We start from the raw sequence: 25,382 nt of genomic DNA, 5'->3' as shown, positions 1-25,382 counted from the left end.
GATCCTGAGATGGGGTCATCCTGGATTGTCTAAGTTGGCCCTAACTCCAGTAACATGTGTTTTTATTAGAAACAAAAGACACAGACACACAAAGGAGAAAGCAGGGGCAGAGATTGGAATGATGTAGCCAAAAAACACCTGGAACCTCCAGCAGCTTCAAGAGGGAAGGCAGGCTCCCCTGGAACCTTTGGATGGGAGCACAGCCTGACCTCAATCTTGCTTTTGGACTTCTGGCCTCCAGAACTGTAAGAGAACAAACTTTTGTTTTAAGCCACTAAGTCTATTGTAATTTGTTACAGGAGCTGAAGGAAACTAAGACTCTAAGCCTCTCTGATCTTCAGTTTTCTCAACCCTAAAATATGGAAAATAATAGTACACATCTTATCAGCCTAAGTGAGATAAGGCATAGAAAGCACTTAGCACAGCACTTGCCATGTGGAAAGTATTCAATAAGCATTAATAATATGATTACCATTACTAGGAATAATGTAGCAATAATATGCATAGAAGACAAGTCTAAGCCAGGTTTGTGGGAAGCCTCCTGAGGAAGTAGCATCTAGCTGAGTCTTCATGGATGAGAAGGGATTAGCTGAACAATGCAAAAATGGGAGGTTTAGAAGGGGGAAGGGTAAGAGAGATGTGGGGGTGGAGTTTCAAAAAAAACAACATGTTCAGAGGGTAGGAGGTAAGAGGGACCAGGGAACACCTGAGAAATTGAAAGCAGTTCCAGCAAATGTTGAATGGCATACAGGAATAGCTTTATTTCTATCATGTGCATCATTTCAAGTTAGTGTGAGAACAATAGGGAAGCTTGATTTGACGTTATTGTACATTTACTCCCAATCTAATTGTCCTGTCAAATATTCACCATCTCTATCTTCTTCATCTCTATCCTGAGTAGAGGGACAAGGGTTTTCAGAAAGCACAGAATTAAACTCTTTTCCTTTCAATTTTGTACTATAAATCTCAAACTCAAAACTGTCCTCTTTTTCCCTAAGCCTGTTTTTACTTAGACACATATCCTTGTGGCACATATCCAGTAAATAAGTGTTTGCACCTGGGTGGGGATATAGGGATTCTTCACATGCCAAGTCCATGGTGACTTCTGGATGACATGCCTGCCACCAACCTATTTGCTTTCATCCATTCCCAACATTTCCCCTCCTCTGCTCTCCACATTCTTTAAGTCTTCCCTGCCCTCTGGCTTCCTGGTAAGTCTGACCAACGGAAGTTGCCTCCTTAAGCCTAAATTTCCGAGGGATAATATAATGATCTTGCAGAGCCGCTGTAAAGGCTAAATGAAAAAAATGTATGTTAGGCGCCTATGGCGACAACTATTGCTTTTACTTATTATATACTGTCTCTTTCTGCCACTATAATAGCATTTATAGCCGGGCATATGATCATTCAGAGTAAAACCTGTATTTTCAAACTTCCCTTGCAGCTAGATGTAGTCATGGCCTAAGTTCTGGAATGTGGAAAAAAAAAAATGTATGATCTCTGGGCTTGCCCTCTTTTCTCCCTTTCTCCTTGGCTCTGGCTGGCACGTGATGTGATAGAGAGCCACCTTGGAAGGTATGGACAGGGACAAGACCCAGGCGATAGCAGAGCAACAAGATCAAAGAAACTTGGGATCTTACACGACTATAGAGCAGAGTCAAAACACCAGCCACACTTTTACAAAGAGGAATAAACTCTGTGCTCTTTAAGACACTGTTACTTTGGGACCCAGTTGCACAACTTAACCTACGTCTCATTTAATATAGCACCCAACAAAGTGTCTGGTACACAGTAGGCACTTAATGAAGGAGGAGGTTGTTTGCATTGCAACGAGGTACCTGCAGAGACCAACTTTGCTTGTTCAGAAGCCGAAAAAATAACTCCCTTCTGAAAGTAATAGTTTCTGCCTTCTGGAGGCAACCCAGAACTTGACTTTGAAGCAGTCTATCCCTTTGTTCTCTAAGCAGTAACATGGTGGAGCCCTTTTAATTATACAGTAAGGAAGTGGTCTTAAAATTAGCTGGGGAACTTTTGAGAGAAATGAATTTCCTGCAATTAGGCCAATGGGTACTCGAGAAAATTAATTGGGATATTAAAGCAAAGTGGACTCTTATTTGTAGGACACAGACTAATAAGGCTGGAGATTTATTGGTTACACTAGTTACTTCTAATCTTTCATCATGGCCAGCCCTGGACACAGTGGATCATCAAACATCTTAACCAGTATTTGGATGGAATGCCTCTAAGAAGTTTCCTCTAATGGTCCTTTTACAACAAAGTCTGAAACTCTTGTACGAGCTTCCCTGACTTCCCCAAGTCAGCCTCTCCAGGGTAGCAGCTTTATGCCAAAAAAGCTTCCTGTCACTTCTTGCCCCTCTTTGCTGACACACAAAATATCCTCCACAAACTCATTTGTGTTGTCTGTTCTCTCCCTTTCCATTTTTCAATAACCTACATTTACCCATACTCTCCAACTTCCTCTCCTCCTTAATTTACATCCTAAACTCTTTCTCCACTGCCCTCCTAGCACACACTCATCTCCAACTGCTATCAGTAATGGTCATTGTAGCTCACAGTTATGATCTTTCAACTATTTTATATTCATCCAGCACAGCCATTAAATGTGGCCCAGAGTTTGAGTCACTAAGATTCACTGGAAATCTAATAACCCTGTTTCATTTTTTACTTTCAAAGAAAGTGGCCCTTACGGAGGATCTCCTCTAGGGCACAAGTTGTACTAACAGCATCATAGGATAGGAAAGGGCGCCAATTACTGGCTAGTGTCTTTGGCCTGATCTTCAATTTTAATTGTTAGAAGGAGCAGTATTAGAACAAAAGGAGTCACCATGTTTACCCAGAAATTCCCATTTGTAGGACTGGGTTGGGAAAATCAGTTTTAATCTTTCTCCTTTCCTCCCCCTTCACTTCCTTCTCATCCTCACCTTCTGGTTTGCGACAGCCACCGGTCACTACCACCCTCATTTTTTTTTTAAGAATATATTTGACAGAGAGAGACACAAGTATGGGGAGTGGGAGAGGGGGAAGCAGGCTTCCCACATAGCAGGGAGCCCAATGCAGGGCTCGATCCCAGGATCCTGGGATCATGACCTGAGCCGAAGGCAGACGCTTAACCGACTGAGCCACCCAAGCGCCCCTCCCCCATTGTTATTTTCAGAGAATTACACCAAGAGCGTTCTTCCCGGCACCAGCCTGGTAGTTTATGGGAGTGGGGGCTGGGGACAGACTCAAAGAGCCCTGAGGCCCTTTCACCCACTCTGCCCATCAGCTCCTCCACTCCATGGGAATGCCCCTCCCCACCTTAGGCATGGAGGCTGCTCTTCTACGGCTCCTTTTCCCCTTCTAGCACTTTCTCTCCTGGTGGTGTAGCCCAATTTTCTCTTTGTAAGAAAACATGGAGAGACTAGAGGGTAAGAGGCTACACGCAGGGCACTAGTCCAGCCGAACACCCTAAGACGAATCCCTCTAGAAGAAAAGTGTGGGGCAGCACGTGTGGGGAATGGAAAAGTCACAGGATCTATAGACATGATAACTGTTCATCTGGGAAAAAGACAAAATCTCAGTTCTGCCCCTACTCCACCCCCTCATTTTCTCCCACCAAGGTTGGGTTCCACACCCCCAGGCATTAAAAGGGGGATTATTTCAAGGAGGTTTCAAGGTTTTTGACTGCTGCTTTCTGAAAGAGGAGGGCTGTCACCATTGCCACTTGCCCCCCCCCCCCACCAACAAACTCTGGCAAAACAAGAGCAGGCCCCCTGGAGGCTGACAGCTCCACAGAGTTCCGGGACTTTGCTCCAAGCACTGACGCTTTCAAGGGCACCTTCCACTCTGGTTTATTTTTATTTGGAAAATGTGGCTGCATCAATTCACCACCCCTGCAAAAGAAAACACCTATAAAAAGAGAATCTGGCCTGCAAGAGGATAGTGGAGGTGAGATTCAACTTGCAAAGGGCATTAACGGAAGAATCACAATCAGCAGGAAGCAGACCAGAAATAAAAATGGATTCCCAGCTCCCACTCACCCGAGTTAAACTTGAAAGGAGATGGAAGTGGCCACAGCTGGGCCGGCACGGCTCTGTGCCCTGGCACAGCCCTTGGCACTGGCACCTACCCAGTTTGCTCTGAGTCTTGCTCAGGGTTTGGCTGGTCAGGAGGTGCCCCTGCAACCACCATAAAACAACATACAAAACTACGTTTTTAGTTCCCATAATGTGTACTTTGACCCTGATTCCTCTGCTGGGAAAGAAAGACAAAATTAGAGTACAGGGTGGGACTTTAGAGATTACTGAACTGAGCAGTTTTACTGTGCTTCCATTCCTGCATTCTAAGGTCCCACAGCAAAAAAAAAAAAAAAAAAAAAAAGGTGGAAACAAGAGTACCAGACTCCACCTTCTATGAGGTTGCTTAGCATTGTGGCACTTCACTTTCATGACTCAATAATGATAAATTTCCCCCCTCAAAAAGCCACAATATTTTGCATGTCTTCCCATCAATGCCACATTCAGAAAAAGCCCATTTCTCCACAGCCTGAACCTGAGGTTGGTCATGTCACTTGCTTTAGCCATTTGGATATTAGCAAACGTGAGACAAGAAAAGGCTTGAAACATGCTTGTGCACTGACACTTGCCCTCTCTTGCTGCACTCAAAACCCTGAGATTACTATGTGAACATGTCCTAGCTAGCCTGCTGGAGAATCACCAATGTACTCTAGCCATGAGACCATCCTAGAGCATTCAGCCCCAGGCAAGACCAGAAGAACCCCAGTTAATTGCTGCTCCACAGTATGTTATTAATTAAAATGTTATAAAGTCCTTACATTTGGGGGGTGTTTTGTTCAAAAGCATAAGCTAACTGATACACTTCATTATGTTAGAACAGGATTTGCTTTTGACCTGAAATACATACACACACACACACACACACACACATGCACACAAGCTTGCTTTGGAATGCTCACCAGAGTTCTTTCCACTATAAGCCACTCATGATGTATCAATATCTTAGGCTGAACTTGTTTACTGAACACTTACACAATTATTATATTATCTTGGTTTATTAGGGTAAGCTAAGTGCTAAATACCCAAAACGCAAAGCCTCAACCCCAACAGAATTAATTTTTCATTCACATAACAATCCAGGGTTCCAGATTGAAGGGAGGTCTGCTCAATGCAGTTTTTCAGGGATCCAAGCTGACAGCAGCTCTGTCATTTCTACCATGCTTCCAAGGTCATCCTAGGCATTGCCATTCCAGTTGGACAGAAGAGAGAAAGAATAGAGGGACAAACATGGAAGGTTATGGCCAGCCCAAATGGGCCTACACCATACCATACTCACTCACATTCCACTGGCATGAATTCAGCTACATGAATACATATAACTGTGAGTGAGGCTGGGAGTGAAGAAGACAATGACTCTTGGTGGGCAGCAGCAGTCTCTACCACACTTGTGTGGCATTCAGGGTTTAGAAATTATGACCTCAGAGTTAGGGATCCAAGAAAGAACCAGGGATTTGGCATTGATGGATTTATAAGAGAGAAAAGACAGAAAACTAGGCAGATTTGTCATGAGCAGAGAAATCACAGTATCTTACACTGTCTTTCCCCAGGTGGAGATGGAGCCAGGTAGGGGTAGTGAGACACTGCTCCAAACATGGAATAGCTCAAGAGGGAGGTTAGAAAGCAGCCTCTGACAATCTGCTGATTGGTTTTCAGAAAAGGTCAAGGCTGACTGTCATCAGGGCTTCCATTCCAGCTGGGATTCTGTCTCTGAACAGAGGCAAGGAAGTCCTCTGAGGGCTTCCTCAGTAGGTTCGAGCCAAACTTCATTCCTCTCTCCCCATTTACTCAAGTTCAATATGACTGAAAAGAGGAAACAGGACCTAAAGGCATCATAGGCCAGATCTCACCCAGTAGAGAGAACCTTTTTTAATATTTAGGGCCACTACCCACAGAAAACTCATCAGTGACGTAAGTTACATAGGACTTCCTTATAATTAGGAGTGTTTCAAGAAAGAATTATATAATGTTCTATTTATTTGATTTTTAGATTAACACAAAAAATACAAGTGGTTTATAGTATAATTAGTAAAATATGTGCTGCAGTTTGATTTTAATGCTAAATAAGATAAAGATACAGCAAGTGTTTATAAAGATAGAAAATTGAAAGAGAGACCAAAACAAGGATAAGGAAAAAGAGGGTGGAGGAGAGAAACAGAATAAGGGACATTTAGAAATAGACACTCTGAGCAGCCATGAACTCACAAACACACATGTATACCAATTTTCAAAATGGACATAGCTTTCATTTTGTGATCTTATAAGATACTGCCACCAAAGACATTTAAAGTTCCATTGTATTTTCCCAACTATAGGCATAAATCAAATTGCCTTTTCATACCAACCTGTTAAAATGATGGAATTAAATCATGGGGGAGAAAAATCCAACAATGAAGTTCTATATCCTTTTTCTAGGGAGCAATAGTAATTACCACAAAGCGAAGGACTAATGTAGGAAGCATCAAGCATCCTGGAAAGGAAATATAAACTGTGCAACTCAAAGAAGAAAAACTCAAATTCAAAAGAAACAACTACTGTTTCCTTTCTCTAGACTCCTCTGTACTGGTTCATTCAAGAGTGCACCGTTTCCTTCCTATTCCTTGATAACACAGTAGCACTTGATTGGGGTTATTTCAGTGTTTTGTTTTTTTAACAAACATTTCTTGAGCAACCTCTATATGGTAAACACTATTAGGTGTTAGAGCTACAGAACAACTGAAATATGGCCTCTTCTACAAGGAACTCTCCACATTCTAGTGAGAGAGATAGGCAGAGAAACAAATCAGATTATATTAGTGCCAAACAGAAGTATGCACAAGACATGGTGTTGCTTCTATTTTCTCTGAGGGATTGCATCCACAGCCCAACTAGAATATTTCCATCCCCAGGTGTTTCCATTACAGTTCTTCCTTTCTGGCTTCCCCGAGTGTCATGTGACCCAAAGGACCCATGTCTCCCATCATGTTTGTTACAGTTATCTAGCGCTATGTAACAAATCATTCCCCAACTTGGTGACTTAAAACCATTGATTTGCTCATAATTCTACAATCAGGCTGGGCCCAGATGGGTAGCTTGTCTGTGCTCCATGAGTTCTCTGGGTTCATTCATGCATTTTCAGTCAGCTGGCAAAATGACTGAAGCTGTAGAATCCAAGATGGCTCTACTCACAGCTCTGGTACCTCAATTGTGACAGCTCATCATCATTCACCCAACAGGGCTTCTCCCTCCATAGGTCCCCTCATGCTCAAAGAGGCTAGCCTAAGCTTCTTTACATGACAAGCCACAAAAGCATGAAAGTGGACCCTGTCCCAGAACTCATACAATGTTACTTCCACCAAGTGGTTTTAGCCCAAGGAAGTCAGTGGGCCAGCCCAGGTTCAGTTCAGAAAGGTGTGACTTATTGGAACCATTATAACAGTTTAAGACAATGTTTTTATGGCTACAAGTTTTCATTACATCTATAAGGAACAAAATATTCTAACCCTAACTTCGAAAGTGTCAAAGTATTCTCTTAAACAGGCAAATATCCATCCCCTTTGATTTCTCACCTTTGGGTTAAGCAAGGTCTGTGATAATGCAGTATTTTTTTAAATGCTCCAAAATTCTACTAAACAGTCCTGCTGTATAAGAACATCAATGGTAGAAATTTAAAGTAGAAAATCGTTGATCAATCGAGTTTAAAGATTCCTGTTCAGAACCACTTATGGAGTCCCAAAGACCTCTCTGTAAGTTCCACTTCCTGACAAGTCATCTGGGGACAGTGGAAGGTGAAATACTCATCTCTCAGTGTCTTCTAAAGGCTCTTTTTACCTCTGAGATGGCTGTTCACAAACCACTAGTCTTCCTGCAGGGACATCAGGTGTCAGGACCTTTTAAATAACAGGAAAGGCTTATTAGAAAAGCAGATTCCTGCCCCAACCCCCTTCAGATTCACTATGTTTACAGTGAGGCCCAGGTATTTGAATATTTAACAAGTACACACACATACACACTAGGTAATTCTGGTAAAAATGGTTTGAAGGCTGCCCTTTGAAAACACTACATTACAGAAATGGGATTTCAACACTGGCCTTAGAGGCAGTTCTCCAGTTTATTCTGTCCTACAAAGTTGTTGATCTTAGGATTTAACAAAAATACATACCCCAACTTCTTTTTTCATATTAAGTAGAGAACATGGGTTGCACAACTAGAAAGATTCATGGAGCCAATTTCTGTGAATTACCAGTTCTCAACTCTCTTAGCTATTCACAATAGTATTGATCTGCCTCCTCGAGGCAGATATTAAAACTGAAGACATAATTTAAAAGACTGAACCTGATTCTCAAGCAAAGACTTCATTGGTCATAACCTTCCTTTATATATAAAATTCATGGGAAGAGTCCAGGCATCTCCACAATGAGTACTATAAGCCTAAGCACTTAAAGGCAATGCCTAGGCAGGAGGCAAACTTAACCCTAGAATTTGTTTCTGTGGTGCCTGATGAGCCCAGTCACTCAACTCAATGTCCCCACTAGAGAGATCTGGCATTCACTGGCCACTGAGGTAGACCCCCCTCCCCCATGCTCTACAAAGTTGTGGGGGCTCTGCTCTATGGACCGTTGTGGGAAAAGAAATGGGAATTCTCTCATCTGTTGGGAAATCATTCCAAAATGCAGTGGACTTCATTACCTAAAATGTGGAAATAAGTACATTTAAGAAAAAAAATCCTTTTTATTATAAATTGAGGGGAAAATGTTTTTTCTCCATTTTCTTGGCTAATATTAATGACTCACTTGTCACAAACTGAGGTTGATGCTTTTCTTCTCTTGAGATTTTAAAGAGAAAAGTTAAAGAGGCAATAAAACCAACTTGGAAAGCATATGAATGAAGTGCCATGTAACCCCAGGGCAGGTTGACAAATCACACATGCTCCTTTCAGCTCTTTGATTCTAGGATTTTTCTGGATGTTCCAAAGAAACAGAAAGGACCAAGGTTTGAAATCATATTCCTGGAAAAGAACTGCCTAAAAGTTTCTCTTTTTTTTTTTTTTTTTCTATTTTTTTTTAAAGATTTTATTTATTTATTTGACAGAGAGACACAGCGAGAGAGGGAACACAAGCAGGGGGAGAGGGAGAAGCAGGCTTCCCGCAGAGCAGGGAGCCCGATGCGGGGCTCGATCCCAGGACCCTGGGATCATGACCTGAGCCGAAGGCAGACGCCCAACGACTGAGCCACCCAGGCGCCCCTAAAAGTTTCTCTTTATTCCCTATTCTGAAGGCAGCAAGGGTGAAATGACCATTCATTCATTCATTCATTCAATAAGCATTTTTGAGCACCATGGTAGAGCTAGGGTGATTAATTAGAGTCTAATTAAAAGCCTATTTGTTTAAGCATCTAGCTAGAATTATTCCAATCTTGAGTCTGTCTTGCTTTCTCTTAAGTGTTTTGGTTATATATTGCTTAATAACAAACCACCCAAAACTACAGTGGCTTAAAACAAAAATAGTCAATTATCTTGTTCATGAATCTGCAATTAGGGTAGAGCTCAGTAGAGATGGTTCATCTCTGCTCCATGCAGCTTCAGCTGGGGAGGCTCATCTGGAGCTGGAAGATCTACTTCCAAGATGATGTACTCACATGTCTGGGAAGTTGATGCCAGCTATCAGCTTGGAGCTCAACCCAGGCTGTCATCAAGGGCTTTGGTTCTTCTTCACAGGGGCCTCTCCATGGAATATTTGGACTTCTTCATAACACAGTAGCTATATCTCAAGACTGAATATTCAAAGAGGTCTGGGTCTACATTCTTTTGATTAGGCAACCCATAAAGACCAGCCCAACTCCAGGGGTGGGCAATTAGATTCCATCTTTCAAAGGGAGTAGTAGCAAAGAATCTGGACTCCCCTTTATCCTACCATAGCAAGATTAAGTCCCACAAATTCTTGCTCACAGTTTTCCCCCCCCAATGGTTTTGGTTTTTTTTTTTAAGATTTTATTTATTTATTCGACAGAGAGAGACACAGCAAGAGAGGGGACACATGCAGGGGCAGAGGGAGAGCCGAAGGTAGACGCTTTAATGACTGAGCCACCCAGGCACCTTCCCCAATGGTTTTAATGAGAGCTTCTTTTTTATGTGCCTGAAGAAAGAATGAACCTCTGAAGATTCCCTCTGAAGAGAAGTATCCAGAAGGATACCGTGTAATTGTCCTGGCAGCCTACTAAGGGTGGTAGAAACTCTCACATAAAACACAAACTTAATTTGAGATTAAAATTCTTCCCATATATTAGTGCACACTCTTTGATTAGTAGGTATGGTAGACACTACTGTTTGATTATCCTAAATTCATTTCCTTTTCCTCTTCTGATGGAGCCCAGTTTTGTTCAAAATCATCTCTCTGCAAAGCCATGTGGCAGATGCCTGAGTGGCTCAGTCGGTTAAGTGTCTGCCTTCGACTTGGGTCATGATCTCGGAGTACTGGGATGGAGTCCCGCATCGGGCTCCCTGCTCAGCGGGGAGTCTACTTCTCCCTCTGCCCTCCCCCTGCTTGTGCTCACTCACTCTCTCTCTCTCAAATAAATAAAATCTTACCAAAAAAAAAAAAAAGCCATGTTGCTTCAGAAGACGTGCATCCCCAGCACCAGGGGGTCAATTTGGATTGGTTTAAGTCAATTATCTTGATCTCATTACTCTTTCCAGCAAATGGCTAGACCTGTGGCATACTCCTAGCCAATGAGATGTGAGAGGAAATCTCTCAGAATGCTTCAGAGAAGGATTTTTCACGAACATAAGACACACAGGAAGAAATAGTTTCTCTTTTGTGGGTCTGAATAGAATGCTCAGAACTGCCACCACCATCTTGCAGCTATGAGAAAAACAAGTATGAGGATGGACCTTTTGGTGTCTTTCCAGGTTTCTGAATATCTCTTATTTTGCATTTTAGATATAAAAGGTATAGACATTTGGACTGATTTGGTTTTAACCCCCAGGACAATGACAGAATCTCAGCATAAGAAGGTATGTTAAAGGGTTAAAATAATCAGCTTGTACCAAACTATCCAAATTATAGGCATCCATGAAAATTGAACCTCATTATTCATGGATTCCATATTTTTTAATTCATCTACTCACTAAAACTTATTTGTAACCCCAATATCAACATTCACCCTGCTTTCCCACTCATTTGTGAACATGCACAGAGTAGGGGCAAATTTTGAGCTGCCTGACACACATGTTCCCAGCTGAAAACAAACAGTAGGGACACCCTGTCTTCTTGTTTCAGCTTTCAGACTATATACAAGCATTCTTTTTCATGGTATATTTACTGCCACAATTTTTGTTTTGTACTTTTTGACGATTTCACTGTTAAAAATCACCCCATAGTACTGAAGTGCTATCTACTGCTCCTAAGCACAAGAAAGCTATGATATGATATACCCTAAAGAGAAAATACATGTCTTAGCTAAACTTCACTCCCGCATGAGTTCTAGCAGTGTTAGTCAAGAGTTCAATGTTAATGAATTGACAATAAGGTAGCTTTAAACAGAAATGCACATAAAACAAGGCTACATAATAACCACTGAAGAAAATGTGAAATACAACCTGAGCCTGTATTTCCTCTAGGAACAGTGGTTCAATATCCACTAATTCAGTGTTCAGACAGAAACTTTTAGAACAAAACTACCAAGAATAATACAAATTGACTAGGTTTAATTTCCTATTATTTGCTTCTTTCTCGTATAAAAGGTGTAGTGTTCAGGGGCGGGGGGGCAAAAACTATGGGAAGTGAGTACCATCAATCTCAGTGAATCCCTCCCTTACAAAATCCAATGACTTCACAGTTCTGAATCCAGCCTGCCTGGAGCCCTCCAGTGGCCTGGCATCATAACCAGATGACCTAAGGTAGTTCACCTCCACATTCCAACAGTTGTCAGCAAATCACAGCATGCTACAATGAAAGGCTCACACTTTGTAGTTAAAGAGGGACATTAGAGGAAAGTATTCCCAAAAGCAGATGTTCCCACAAAACATCTATTTTCAACCTGGACCTGATTGTTCTGCCAGGTTTCCTCATTTGAGGTGATGGAACATATATTTGTTAAAGTGGTACTTTGACCTGGGGTCTCATCCAGACCTGTATCAGACAAAAAAAGAAAAAAAAAATGCTCTTTCCACACACAAGCATCTGAGCCCAGACTGATAGGGAAGTCAGTTTCCTTCTGAGTTACAGCTCTAGTTCACTTTCCAGAAAGAGCCTGGCTGACATGTTCCCCAATCCCTCACCTATCATCTTCCCTGGGTGGTAAGATATTCTTGCTGCCCACTGGTGATGTCAAGACCACTGAATCCTACAGAAACCTGGCCAACACAGGTCACTTCCACAACTGCTGAACTCAGCCAATGCAGGAGACTGCCGAGGCTAATTCCTCAGCCAACTGAAGGCGATGACCAAGGGAGGTATAGCTCCCTCCACTGCCTGCAAAAGGGAATTTAGATACTTCAGGGCTAGTCCTCATTGACTGGCCCACACTTGGCCAGGAGCTAACCTGTACTCCTGGCTGAAGTTTTCTTCTCTGAAAAGCCAAACTTCTCAAATAATTTGTTCCCACCTAAAGTCTCCCTCTTTCCCCACTCCTAACCTGGCTTCAATCTCCACTGCACCACCTAAAATTTGCAAAAGTTTTCAATGATGGCTTGCTATCAGTTGGGCGTTTTTCAGTCCTAGCATTCAGGCACTCTTAGCAGCCTACGATGATGCTGAAGCCTCCCTCCTCCTCGAAGCACAGTCTTCCCTTTGCTTCCTAACTTCTCCTCTGTCTCTAACTCTGTTCTACTCAGTCCCAGGCTCTATGATTCGCTCATCATCTTCAGTCTACTCTTGGATTCCTTAAGACCTGGAGTGAGGCCATCTTCCTTCTTCATTCTGTACACACTCCCAAAAGAGCCTCAACCCACATGAAGCTTCACACTTACCATTCGTGAACAAGCCCCAAATTTACAGGAGCAGCCCAGATTTCTTTGAGCTTTGGGCTTGTCTATAAATAATAATAGTGACCAACATCAATATAGTATTCATTCTGTGCCAGGCACCAATCTAAGTTCTTTATATATGCTAAGCTCATTTGGGCCTCAAAGGAACCTTATAACATAGGTACTATTGTTATAATCCCCATTTTACAGATGAAGAAATTAGTGAGCACAGAAAGGTAAGAAACTTTCCCAAGACCACACAGCTGCTAAATGTCCATCAGGGTTCACAGACCATGCTTTTTAACCACTACAACACTGCCTTTCAATTTATTTGTCTACTGAAAATCACTACTTGAATGTCTTATAGAAAGTAAAAAGTAGGAGCACTTGGGTGGCACAGTCATTAAATGTCTAACTCTTGACTTCATTTCAGGTCAAGATCTCAGGGTTGTGAGATCAAGCCACGTGTTGGGTTACACGCCCTGCTTAAGATTCTCTCTGTCCCAACTTGGCAGGCCAGAAAGGAGTGGAAGGAAATATTCAATGTGCTGAATGTGAAAAATATGCAGCCAAGAATACTTTATCCAGCAAGGCTGTCATTCAGAATAGAAGGAGAGATAAAGAGTTTCCCAGACAAACAAAAACTAAAGAAGTTTATGACCACCAAACCAGCCCTGCAAGAAATTTTGAGAGGGACTCTGAGGGAAGAAAAAAGACCAAAGGCAACAAAAACTAGAAAGGACCACAGAACATCACCAGAAACCAGAAACACCAACTCTACAGGTAACACAATGGCACTAAATTCTTATCTTTCAATAATCACACTGCATGTAAATAGACTAAAAGCTCCAGTCAAAAGACTTAGGGCATCAGAATGGATAAAAACACAAGATCCATCAATATGATGCCTACAAGAGACTCATTTTAGACCAAAAGACACCTGCAGATTCAAGTGAGGGGATAGAGAGCCATCTAACATGCTAATGGATGTCAAAAGAAAGCTGGAGTAGCCATACTTATATCAGACAAACTAGATTTTATTTATTTATTTATTTGAAAGAGAGAGCACAAGCAGGAGGAGAGACAGAGGGAGAGGGAGAAGCAGGCTCCCCAGTGAGCAGGGAGGCCGATGCAGGGCTCAATCCCAGGACCCCGGGATCATGACCTGAGCCGAAGGCAGACGCTTAACCGACTGGGCCACCCAGGCATCCCCTGAAAAACTAGATTTTAAAACAAAGACTGTAACAAGAGATGAAGAAGGGCATTATATCATAATTAAGGGGTCTATCCATCAAGAGGATCTAACAATTGTAAATATTTATGCCCCCAACATGGGAACACCCAAATATATAAAACAGTAACAAACTTAAAGAAACTCATTGATAATAATACACTAATAGTAGGGGACTTTAACACCCCACCTACAGCAATGGGCAGATCATCTAAGCAGAAAATCAACAAGGAAACAATGGCTTTGAATGACACACTGGACCAGATGGACTTCACAGATATATTCAGAACATTTCATCCTACAGCAGCAGAGTACACATGCTTCTCGAGTGCACATGGAACATTCTCCAGAATAGATCACATAATGGGTCACAAATCAGCCTCAACAAGTACAAAAAGATCAAGATTATACCATGCATATTTTCAGACCACAACGCTATGAAACTGGAAGTGAATCACAAGAAAAAAATTGGAAAGACCTCAAATACATGGAGGTTAAATCAGAATCAGAAAATTAAAGAAAAATTTTAAAAGTACATGGAAGCAAATGAAAATGAAAGCACAACAGCCCAAAACTTTTGGGATGAGGCAAAAGCAGTCCTAAAAGGGAAGTACATAGCAATACAGGCTCAAAAACATAACCTAACTTTACACCTAAAGGATCTAGAAAAGGAACAGCAAATAAAGCCTAAAGCCAGCAGAAGAAAGGAAATAAAGATTAGAGCAGAAATAAATGATATAGGAACAAACAAAAAAAACAGGAGAAAATGGATTAATGAAACTAAGAGCTGGTTCTTCAAAAGAATTAATAAAACTGATAAACCCCAAGTGAGCCTTATCAAAAGGAAAGAGAAAGGACCCAAATAGATAAAATCATTAATGGTAGAGGAGAGAGCACAACCAACGCCACAGAAATACAAACAAGAGAATACTATGAAAAATTATATGCCAACAAACTGGGCAATCTGGAAGAAATGGACAGATTCCTAGAAACTTATAAACTACCAAACTGAAACAGGAAGAAATAGAAAATTTGAACAGACCCAAACCAGCAAAGATATTGAATCAGTAATCAAAAATCTCCCAACAAACAAAAGTCCTGGGCCAGATGGCTTCCCAGAGGAATTCTACCAGACACTGAAAGAAGAGTTAATACCTATTCTTCTCAAACTGTTCCAAAAAATAGAAATGGAAGGAAACTTCCAAACTCATTTTATAAAGCCAGCATTACCTTGACTCCAAAACCAGACAAAAATCCCACTATAAAGGAGAATTACAGGCCAATATCCCTAATGAACATGGATGCAAAAATTCTCAATAAAAAATACTAGCAGACTGAATTCAACAGTACATTAAAAGAATTATTCACAACGATCAAGTGACATTTATTCCTGGGCTGCAGAGATGGCTCAATATTCCCAAATCAACATGGTGTACCACATTTGACAGATGTGGTACATCTGAAAATATAGTATTCATTCTGTGCCAGGCACCAATCTAAGTTCATATATAAAGTATTATATATATACAAAAGAAAAAGCATTTGACAAAATACAGCATCCTTTCCTGATAAAAAACCTTCAACAAAGTAGGGATAGAAGAACATACCTCAGCAACATACAGGCTATATATGAAAGACCCACAGCTAATATCAACCTCAGTGGGGAAGAAATTGAGCCTTTCCCCTACGGTCAAGAACAAGACAAGGATGTCCACTCTTACCATTACTACTGACATAGTACTGGAAGTCTTAGCCTCAGCAATCAGACAACAGAAAGAAATAAAAGTCATCCAAATTGGCAAGAAAAAAAAAAATCAAACTTTCACTATTCAAAGACAACATGATACTCTATGTAGAAAACCCAAAAGACTCCACCAAAACAGTCACAGGATATAAAAATCAATGTGCAGAAATCTGTTGCATTTCTATACACCAATAACAAAGCAGGAGAAAAAGAAATCAAGGAATCAATTCCACTTGCAACTGCACCTAGGAATAAATTTAAATAAAGAAGTAAAAAATCTATACTCTGAAAACTGTAGAACACTTATGAAAGAAATTGAAGAGGACACAAACAAATGGAAAAGCATTCCATGCTCATGGATTGGAAGAACAAACGTTGTTAAAATGTCTATATTACCCAAAACAATCTACACACTTAATGCAATCCCCATCAAAATACCAACATTTTTCACAGAGCTAGAACAAACAATCCTAAAATTTGTGTGGAAGCACAAAAGACCCTGAATAGCCAAAGCAATTCTGAAAAAGAAAAACAAAACTGGAGGCATCACAATTCCAGATTTCAAGCTGTAGTACAAAGCTGTAGTCATCGAGACAGTATGGTACTGGCACAAACACAGACACATAGATCAATGGAACAGAAGAGAGAAGAATTGGACCTACAACTATATGGTCAACTAATCTTTGACAAAGCAGGAAAGAATATCCAATGGAAAAAAAGACAGTCTCTTCAACAAATGGTGTTGGGAAAATTGGATAGCAACATGCAAAAGAATGAAACTGGACCACTTTCTTACACTATACACAAAAATAAATTCAAAATTGATGAAAGACTTTAATGTGAGACAAGAATCCATCAAAATCCTAGAGGAGAACACAGGCAGCAACCTCTTTGACCTCAGCCATAGCAACTTCTTACTCGACATGTCACCACAGACAAGGGAAACAAAAGCAAAAATGAACTACTGGGATTTCATCAAGATAAAAAGCTTCTGCACAGCAAAGAAAACAATCAACAAAATTAAAAGGCAGCCTATGGAATGGGAGAAGATAATAGCAAATGACATATCTGATAAAGGGTTAGTATCCAAAATCTACAAAGAACCTAAACTCACCCAAAAAACAAATAATCCATTTAAGAAATGGGCAGAAGACACGAATAGACACTTTTCCAAAAAAGATATCCAGGGGGCTAAGAGACACCTGAAAAGATGCTCAACATCACTCCTCATCAGGGAAACACAAATCAAAACCACAATGAGATACCATCTCACACCTGTCAGGATAGCTGAAATTAACAAGTCAGAAAACAACAAATGTTGGTGAGGATGCAGAAAAAGGGGAACCCTCTTGCACTGCTGGTGGGAATGCAAACTGGTGTAGCCACCCTGGAGAACAGTAAGGACGTTCCTCAAAATGTTAAAAATAGAACTACCCTACATCCAGCAATTACACTAGTAGGTATTTACCCAAAGGATACAAAAATATAGATTCAAAGGGATACATGCACCCCAATTTTTATAGCAGCATTAACAATAGCCAAACTATGGAGACAGCCCAAATGTCTATCGACTAAAGATGTGGTATATATATATATATATATATATATATAATGGAATATTATATATATATAATTATATATATTTATTATATATATTAATATATATTATATTATATATTATATTTATTATATATTATATTATAAATATATATTTATCATATATTAATATATTTTATATATTATATAATATATAATTATTATATATATTAATATAATATATATAATAAATGTGGTATATATATATAATTATATATATATATAATGGAATATTACTCAGCCACCAAAAGAATGAAATCTCGCCATTTGCAATGACATGGATGGAGTTAGTGTATATTATGCTAAGTGAAAAAAGTCATTCAGAGAAAGACAAATACCGTATGATCTCACTCATATGTGGAATTTAAGAAACAAAACAGATAAACATATGGGAAGGGGGAAAAGAAAAAAAGGAGAGAGGGAAACAAGCCATAAGAGACTCTTAATGATAGAGAACAAACTGAGGGGATGGGCTAGATGGGTGATGGGTATTAAGGAGGGCACTTGTTGGGGCACCTGGGTGGCTCAGTTGGCCAAGTGTCTGCCTTTAGCTCAGGAAATGATCCCGGAGTCCCAGGATCAAGCCCCACATCAGTCTCCCTGCTCAGTGCAGAGTCTGCTTCTCCTCTTCCCTCTCCTCGTCATACATGCACCCTCTCAAAATAAAAAAAATGTTAAAAAAAAAAAAAAAAAAGGAGGGCACTTGTTATGATGAGCACTGGGTGCTGTATATAAGTGATGAATCACTGAATTCTACTCCAAAAACCAGTATTGCACTGTATGTTAACTACCTAAAATTGAAATTTAAAAAAAAACTCTCTCTTTCCTTCTGTCTCTCCCCCTACCCCCTCTAAAAAAAAAAAAAGAAAGAAAGAAAGAAAGAAAGTGAAAACTAAAGTCATAATATTTCTTCCCAAATTTGGTCTTCCTCCAGTATTCCCTGTCCTGGAGAATGGTCGTCAGCACCCCAACAGCCATTCTGCTGCTCCCTTACCTGCCTGTCCCAACAGCTTCCAAATCCTTTCCAATCCATCTTAAACATATTGATTAAATCTGACTTCTCTATCTTGCCTGGGCTTTTGCAAGAGCTTCTTTCTGTAGGCACCCACGGCTGCCTCCAGAACTTTCTCCCACAGCAGACAGGGTGACTTTTTAAAACCCAGATCTGGTTATGTCATATCCTACTCAAAGTTTCCCAATGCCCATAGAAAAAAGTCCAAAATTTTTCCCAGGCCCACCAAGCCGTGCAGATGGAGACGGCTTTCCACTCTTACTCTCTCCTGTCTTACTCTGCAAAGTCTGCTTTCTGTTCCTCACATGTGCACCTCCTTTCTCCCCATGGTCTATTCCCTCTGCATTACCCCCCTTCTCTTCCCCACTCCCATTTCCCCAACCTCACTCCATTGAACCAGCATTTGCTCACACTTCAGGATGTCTTTCAGAGTTCGGCGAGCCTTTCCTGACATTCTTGAAACACAGGGTGCTTCTCCTTTGTAACACATTGCACAATGGTCAATAACTGATTTTGCCATAAGCTATTTAACATCTGTCTCCCTCATTAGAAGATCCATAAAGGCAGAGGCTCTTCCTGGCCTTGTCACTATGTCCTCAAAAACCCATCAGCGTGCTAAGAAAGGTTCTGAATTTTTGTTTTTTTGTTTTTTTTCCAATGGATGGAGCCGTATTAGAAGCAGCTTAAATGCCAGGTTGAGAAGTTGGCACTTTCTCAGCAGGTAATGGGAATATGGTGGTGCTTTGAGCAAGGAAGTGGTAGGAACAAAGTGCCACATTAGGAAATTAATCTGAGAGCACAGTAGAGAATGACCTATATTACACAGATGAGCAGTTCGTCCAATCATGTTAGATCAGAGCCCAGACAGAGCCCAGAGTAGTCCTGGAAATGGAAATAAGCAAGGGGGCAGAGTCGAGAGATGCTGCAAAGTAAAAATCTGCAGGATGTGGTAACTCAAGTTATGGAGTAGTTGTAAACTGGTCAGTTTAATTCTGCTAGTTAGCGGAGGGGGGCTCTGTATTAGATGCCTATGACATAGTCATGTGCAAATAGAGAAGAATGTAGGGACTCTGTAGGAAGGACTGCAGGAAGGGTGCTCAAATTCCCCCCCTTGCACCCTGAGAAAATGCAGATAAATAAGATAATTACATTTGCAATAAGTAAATATGCAGATGAATTAAGATAAGGGCAGATAAGTAAAATAATTATAACTCACTCCACCCTATCTAGTATCGAAAAGACTCATCTGTTGCTGCTTAAAGCAGGTCGACCTGGATGGTAGTAATAAAAAGCCTTTCTTGCTTTGGGCATGCTCTGTTCTCATCAACAAACAACCATTCTTTACATCTGAAACTGAAGTTTCATAACCTTGTTATCATATTTTAAAACATCTACTTCCTCTTATGAAACAAACCTTCATAAAATAGGCCGAAAGCATTCCAAGTGTTCTCTGATAATAGACAGAGACAGGCATTATCAAATAATCTGGCTGCAGTTACAAATCTATAATAATATTTAAAGTCATAATCTGAGTGCTTCTACCTTAAAGGCCATTATTTACTTTTAACATTAAAGAGCTTTCCACCACGCACACATAATAAAGGAATGTAAAGTCTGAATAGACCCACAAATGAGATGCCTCTGTGCCTCTTAGATTTTGAGGCTTTTGCCTCTCCCTAAAGATACTTGGAAAATTTACACTAACTTTCAGGAATGGCTTGGCCCTAAGTGAGATATATGTAAGTATATAAAATGTCAGACTGCATTTCTCAATCCTGGCCTTTTGTACTGAACTTCTAGGTCATGGGAATAAAATGGCACTCAACACCACACTCTGCAAAAGTATTTTGGGTGCACTCATATAATTTCTCAGCCAACAAAAGCTTGTCTGATCAAAATGCTTTGGAAATTTCTTAAAAATGTTATACTCCGTGCAAATCTACAAGTAAACTCACAGCTCCTCCCCATTTCCCAATGAGGCTGCAAATGGATTGAAAAAGGCAAACCCGACTATAGGCTAAAATGTGCCCCCATTAACCAGTTGTAGAACACTGACTTTTCCAAGCCTCCATGTGGTGACCAGCTTTCCATGTTTGTGTTAGTGTACCTCTTATCTTAAAAACCATGATTTATCCGGACAAACTTTTAATAAGGTCAGTGGTTACATCAACAAAAGAATAGTACTTGGTCTTGAAATAGAAGGAGAAAAACTCTAAGCAGAGTGCAATTAACGACAAAGCAATAATCCATTCAAACCAAGAGGAAATGGCTTGAATGAAAACAAATGACTTGAATTTTTTAAAAATAAACCGTTTTTAAATTATACAAATGCAATTTCCCACTTTTGTTTACTTTGGTCATATTATTTTTCTATTTACATATAAGCCAACCAGAGCTTGATGACTGATTTCATCACAGAAAAGAACAGCAGAGGGGTGCCAAGTTTCTTGGTACCTGCCACAATAGAAATTGTTCCCATCAGTGCCCACTGGGCTCAACCTGTGCAACTTCCAGAGATCACTATTTTACATGACTTCTTACCTTGATACAGCACTAATTTCAGCTTTGTGGCAAAGTCAGTAGTACTGTGCCCACTTTACAGATATGAAAACTGAGACAGATTGGGCAGATAGAAAAATTAGGTAGTCAGCTAGCACAAGGATGAGATGTCACAAACTCTGGTCATTGGACTGTAGGTGCATTCCTCACACACACTGCTATTTGATAAGTGCAAATTTAAATGTCTGGAATTCCTGACACATGCCTAGATTCTTCATACCCCATCTTAGTCCAACAACTCTACCCCCTTCCAACCCCCAACTCTACCCCCTTCCAACTCTACCCCCTTCCAAAGCCTGAAATAAAGAGCTCCACCTATTAACCTTTTAAAAAGACTCAAGAGAAAATACCTAGATTTCTATCAACTAACCACTGACCACATGCATGAGTATTTTAATACTTCTAATTTATCCAAAAAAATGTAATTTCCCCTCTTGTCTGTTGTGGGTGACCACCTTCAAAATTAGCTATGACCAGAATTAAAAGAAGGAAGCAGTTGGGTGAAGTGAACACACCTGAGCTGCCTCATCTGGGCGACCACTCCCAGAACCCCACTGTTTGCACTACCAAACTGAACCCATAAAAATCTTATGTCCAGACTTGTTCTGCCACACCAGTGAGCCTCTTCCCTCAAAGGACTGAAACAAGTACTATATACTGTTTATTCATTTACTTCACTGATTCAATGGACATTGAATATGGAAAACCAACTATGTATCAGGCACTGTGATAGGTTTTGGGCAATAAGACTGTTTACTCAAGTGTGGAGCTTAGAAAACAATGCTTTGAAATGTGTTAAGAAGTATGGTGGAGAAGAATAGTGTCCATGGATAGGATGCCTTACACAGACTTAGAGATCAAAGACGGTTTCCTCAAGGAATGCATGTCCGAGCAAAACTATTATGGATAAATGGGAGTTAGTCAAAGGAAGAGGCTACTATGTGCTGGGAATTTTCTGTCTTCTCTTTTAGCCTCTTTAAGCTTCTAAGGTTACCATCTCCATGTGACAAATGAGGAAACTGAGGCTCTAGTCTCAGAATTCAAATGCAGTTCTGCAAACCCCAAAAGCCCATGTTTCATTCCTCTTTCACTACTCTACAAGGGAAACACCTTCCCGCGGGTCCTGTAGGAGCCACGAATGGGCATCGGTGTCCATCTAAGACCTCCTTCCTGTGTGTTATTGGTCTTCTGAAAGATGCACAGAAAAGGTCCTGGTGCCAACCACTGTTTGGGCTGCTATCTAAGGCAACACAACAGTGGTGCTGGATCAGAACTAGACCTTGATTTGGAGAGGCTCTCTTCGGAAAGTGCCCTTCCTGAACCACAGGGGAGCTCTGGGTCCTGTGGCAAGCTGCATTCATAGCACCAGTGATTGATCCACCCGTAAACATCTCCATGACTTCCTCTTTCAAAGCCATACATTCTTTTGTATCAAAATTGTATCATTTTATACAGCTTGGTCAGTTGTCCTCTTGTCTTCTTCCCCAAACTTGGTACCCAGAGACATTGGGAGGCTTTCACCAAACCCATCCACTGGCATTAGAAGAGAATTTGAATCCATTAGAGATATTCAGAAGAAAGTACCACAAGCCCTGATCACAGGGAAGGATTACATAAATAAAAATGTAGTGTACATTCCTACATCAACTACTTTAACTTAGTGGGCAAACCCATCTGAGTGTGCAAACTCTGATGCATTGGTTCAAAGAACAGTCTCGCCACCTGCACCTTCACCAGAAGATCTAACTTTGGTGAATGAGAAGCCTACAAGACTCCAGAGTTCTCATTCTGAAAATCATTTCTCATTAGGAAGATGCAGGCATTGTAGGAATTGGCTAGATCTAAAATTTAGTCCCTATAACAGCCCCTATAAATCCTAAATGCCAGCTTGCTCTCTCTGCTGCTTTCTCTTAATTGCAGACTGTCCCAAACATATCAGTTAATTGGGATTTCTGGTGAATTATGTTCCATGTGTTTGAAGGGTCTTTGAACCTAAGTTAATTTTATGTTCACTGAGACCTCCTAGGTGCTGGCACCATTTACATGCAGCAGAGGACCTCCCCTTCAACAGCAATTACTCACAGTCACAGACAAATACTGTCATCTCTCTGACAAGCCTCACTCTGACACAGGCATCAGCCATGAGAGGGAATGCTCCCTTGCTAGTTTGTCTTCACCATCAGAGCAATGGCACTATTCTTTGGCTGCTTCTTCCTCCCTCCCTTCTATACTCTGTTCCCTCATAGCTCCCCATGACCTCATGCTACTTTGGTCTGCCTGTACCTCCTTATCAGGGTATTCCTCATGGGAAGAAAAGGTGTTCCTAAAGTGGTACCTTCCCGATGGGATTTCTATGTCCTCTAAGCCAGTCCCCCACCACATTCCCTGTTCTGTTTCCCTCAAAGAGATCACCTCAAGTAGGCTGAAAGCAGTTTGAATCTAACATTTAAAAATTGGTTAACATAACAATAGGATCCGTACTCCATGGAACACTGGGTGTTATACGAAAACAATGAATCATGGATCACTACATCAAAAACTAATGATGTATTGTATGGTGACTAACATAACATAATAAATTAAAATTTTTAAAAAACTAATATGAGTAAAAGAACACTGAAACATCAGTAGATTTAACTCCTCTGGGAAGTGCCTCCATCCTAACACTTTATCAACCTAAAGAATTGCTAATTGGGGAGATACATAATTGAGTGAGGACCATCTGTCAACAGCCCTCCTCTGTGCCAAAGCTCCAGGAGAACCGTGATCAGCACTGTACCCTGAAACTTCCAGTCCACCACTGGCCTTTGCCTTAACATAAACAGTAACCCCTACAGGACTGAATTTTCTCCCATGCTCAGGCAAGAGTTAGTTGTGCTGTCATCCTGCTGAAACAGAGCAGTGATGAGAATGTTTTCTCTCTGTATCATTTATTAAATCTTTATTAAATGTCTGTCATGCCAGGTATAGAGGCTTAAGAAGGTCTCCACCAAACTCATGACTTTATGTTGTAAAGAGACAAACATGTAGTCAAATAAGGACAGCACAGCATGAATGATGCTCTCCTTACTAGAGCCACACGTGCGGTCCTATGGGAGATTTACAGAGGACTAATATTCTCCCCATGATATTGAGAGCAGGGAAGGGATTTCAGGAAAAGGGAAGAGTACGTGCAAAGGCCTGAAGTTGTGAGAGGGCAAGGCCAGGAGTTATGTCCATATGAAGAGCACCTAGCCCTTACCCACAGCCAGGCTCCTAATTTTCCTACAGTTGGAAAAGAGGCTCTAGGGACACAGCCAGATGGTCTACCCTGCAAAGGTCGGTGAAGATCTAAATCAATTGCCCAGACAACTCAGAGCTGATAGATTGAATGAGGTACCATAGTAAAGATGGGGGGAAAAAGAAAAAAAACCACTGGCCTGGGGATGCATACTGGCTTAGCCACTAATTGCTATGTGATTTGCGGCAATTAAATTCTCAATTTGAGTTTCCTTATCTGTAAAATGATAAAATATATATTTCATAAGGTTGTCTTAATATGCAATTATAGAAGTAGTATATGTGAAACACCTAGCACCCACAGAAAAAAATCTTACAGCACCCCTAGTTTCTGATTTCCCCCTCCAGGCCCATATCCCTAAGTGGAGAAATGAAGCAGAGATGACTGCTCCCAATCATAGCAGAATGAAACAACTCCCAGGATTCAGGTCTGTGGTCTCAGAGAAGCAATGGAGAAGCAGACATGAGGGTAGGTCTTATTTGACAGATGAGGCCCATGTGTGCAAGAAATATATCTAAAGGCCACAGGCACACTGACTAATTGGCAATGACCATGAAGCTGGGCTTTAGCTCCCATATCCATCCTTTTTCTGGTCCTCTACCTTTTTCTCCTTTAGAATTCTTAAGCCCTTATTAGCTAAGATTCTGGTTCTTCAATAATACGTGAGGGATAGTCAGCTAAGGGTAAAATCCAAGGATATATCAGACAGCTGGGGAAAGCAATCAAGAAATTAAGGTTGGGGGCGCCTGGGTGACTCAGTTGGTTAAGCGACTGCCTTCGGCTCAGGTCATGATCCCAGAGTCCTGGGATCGAGTCCCACATCGGGCTCCCTGCTCAGCGGGAAGTCTGCTTCTCCCTCTGACCCTATCCCCTCTCATGCTGTTTCTCTCTCTCTCAAATAAATAAATAAATAAATAAATAAATAAATAAATAAATAAATAAA

The sequence above is a fragment of the Neomonachus schauinslandi genome, chromosome 4 (genome assembly GCF_002201575.2).
Source record: "Neomonachus schauinslandi chromosome 4, ASM220157v2, whole genome shotgun sequence".
NCBI lineage: Eukaryota > Metazoa > Chordata > Mammalia > Carnivora > Phocidae > Neomonachus > Neomonachus schauinslandi.
This window is presented reverse-complemented; position numbering follows the sequence as displayed.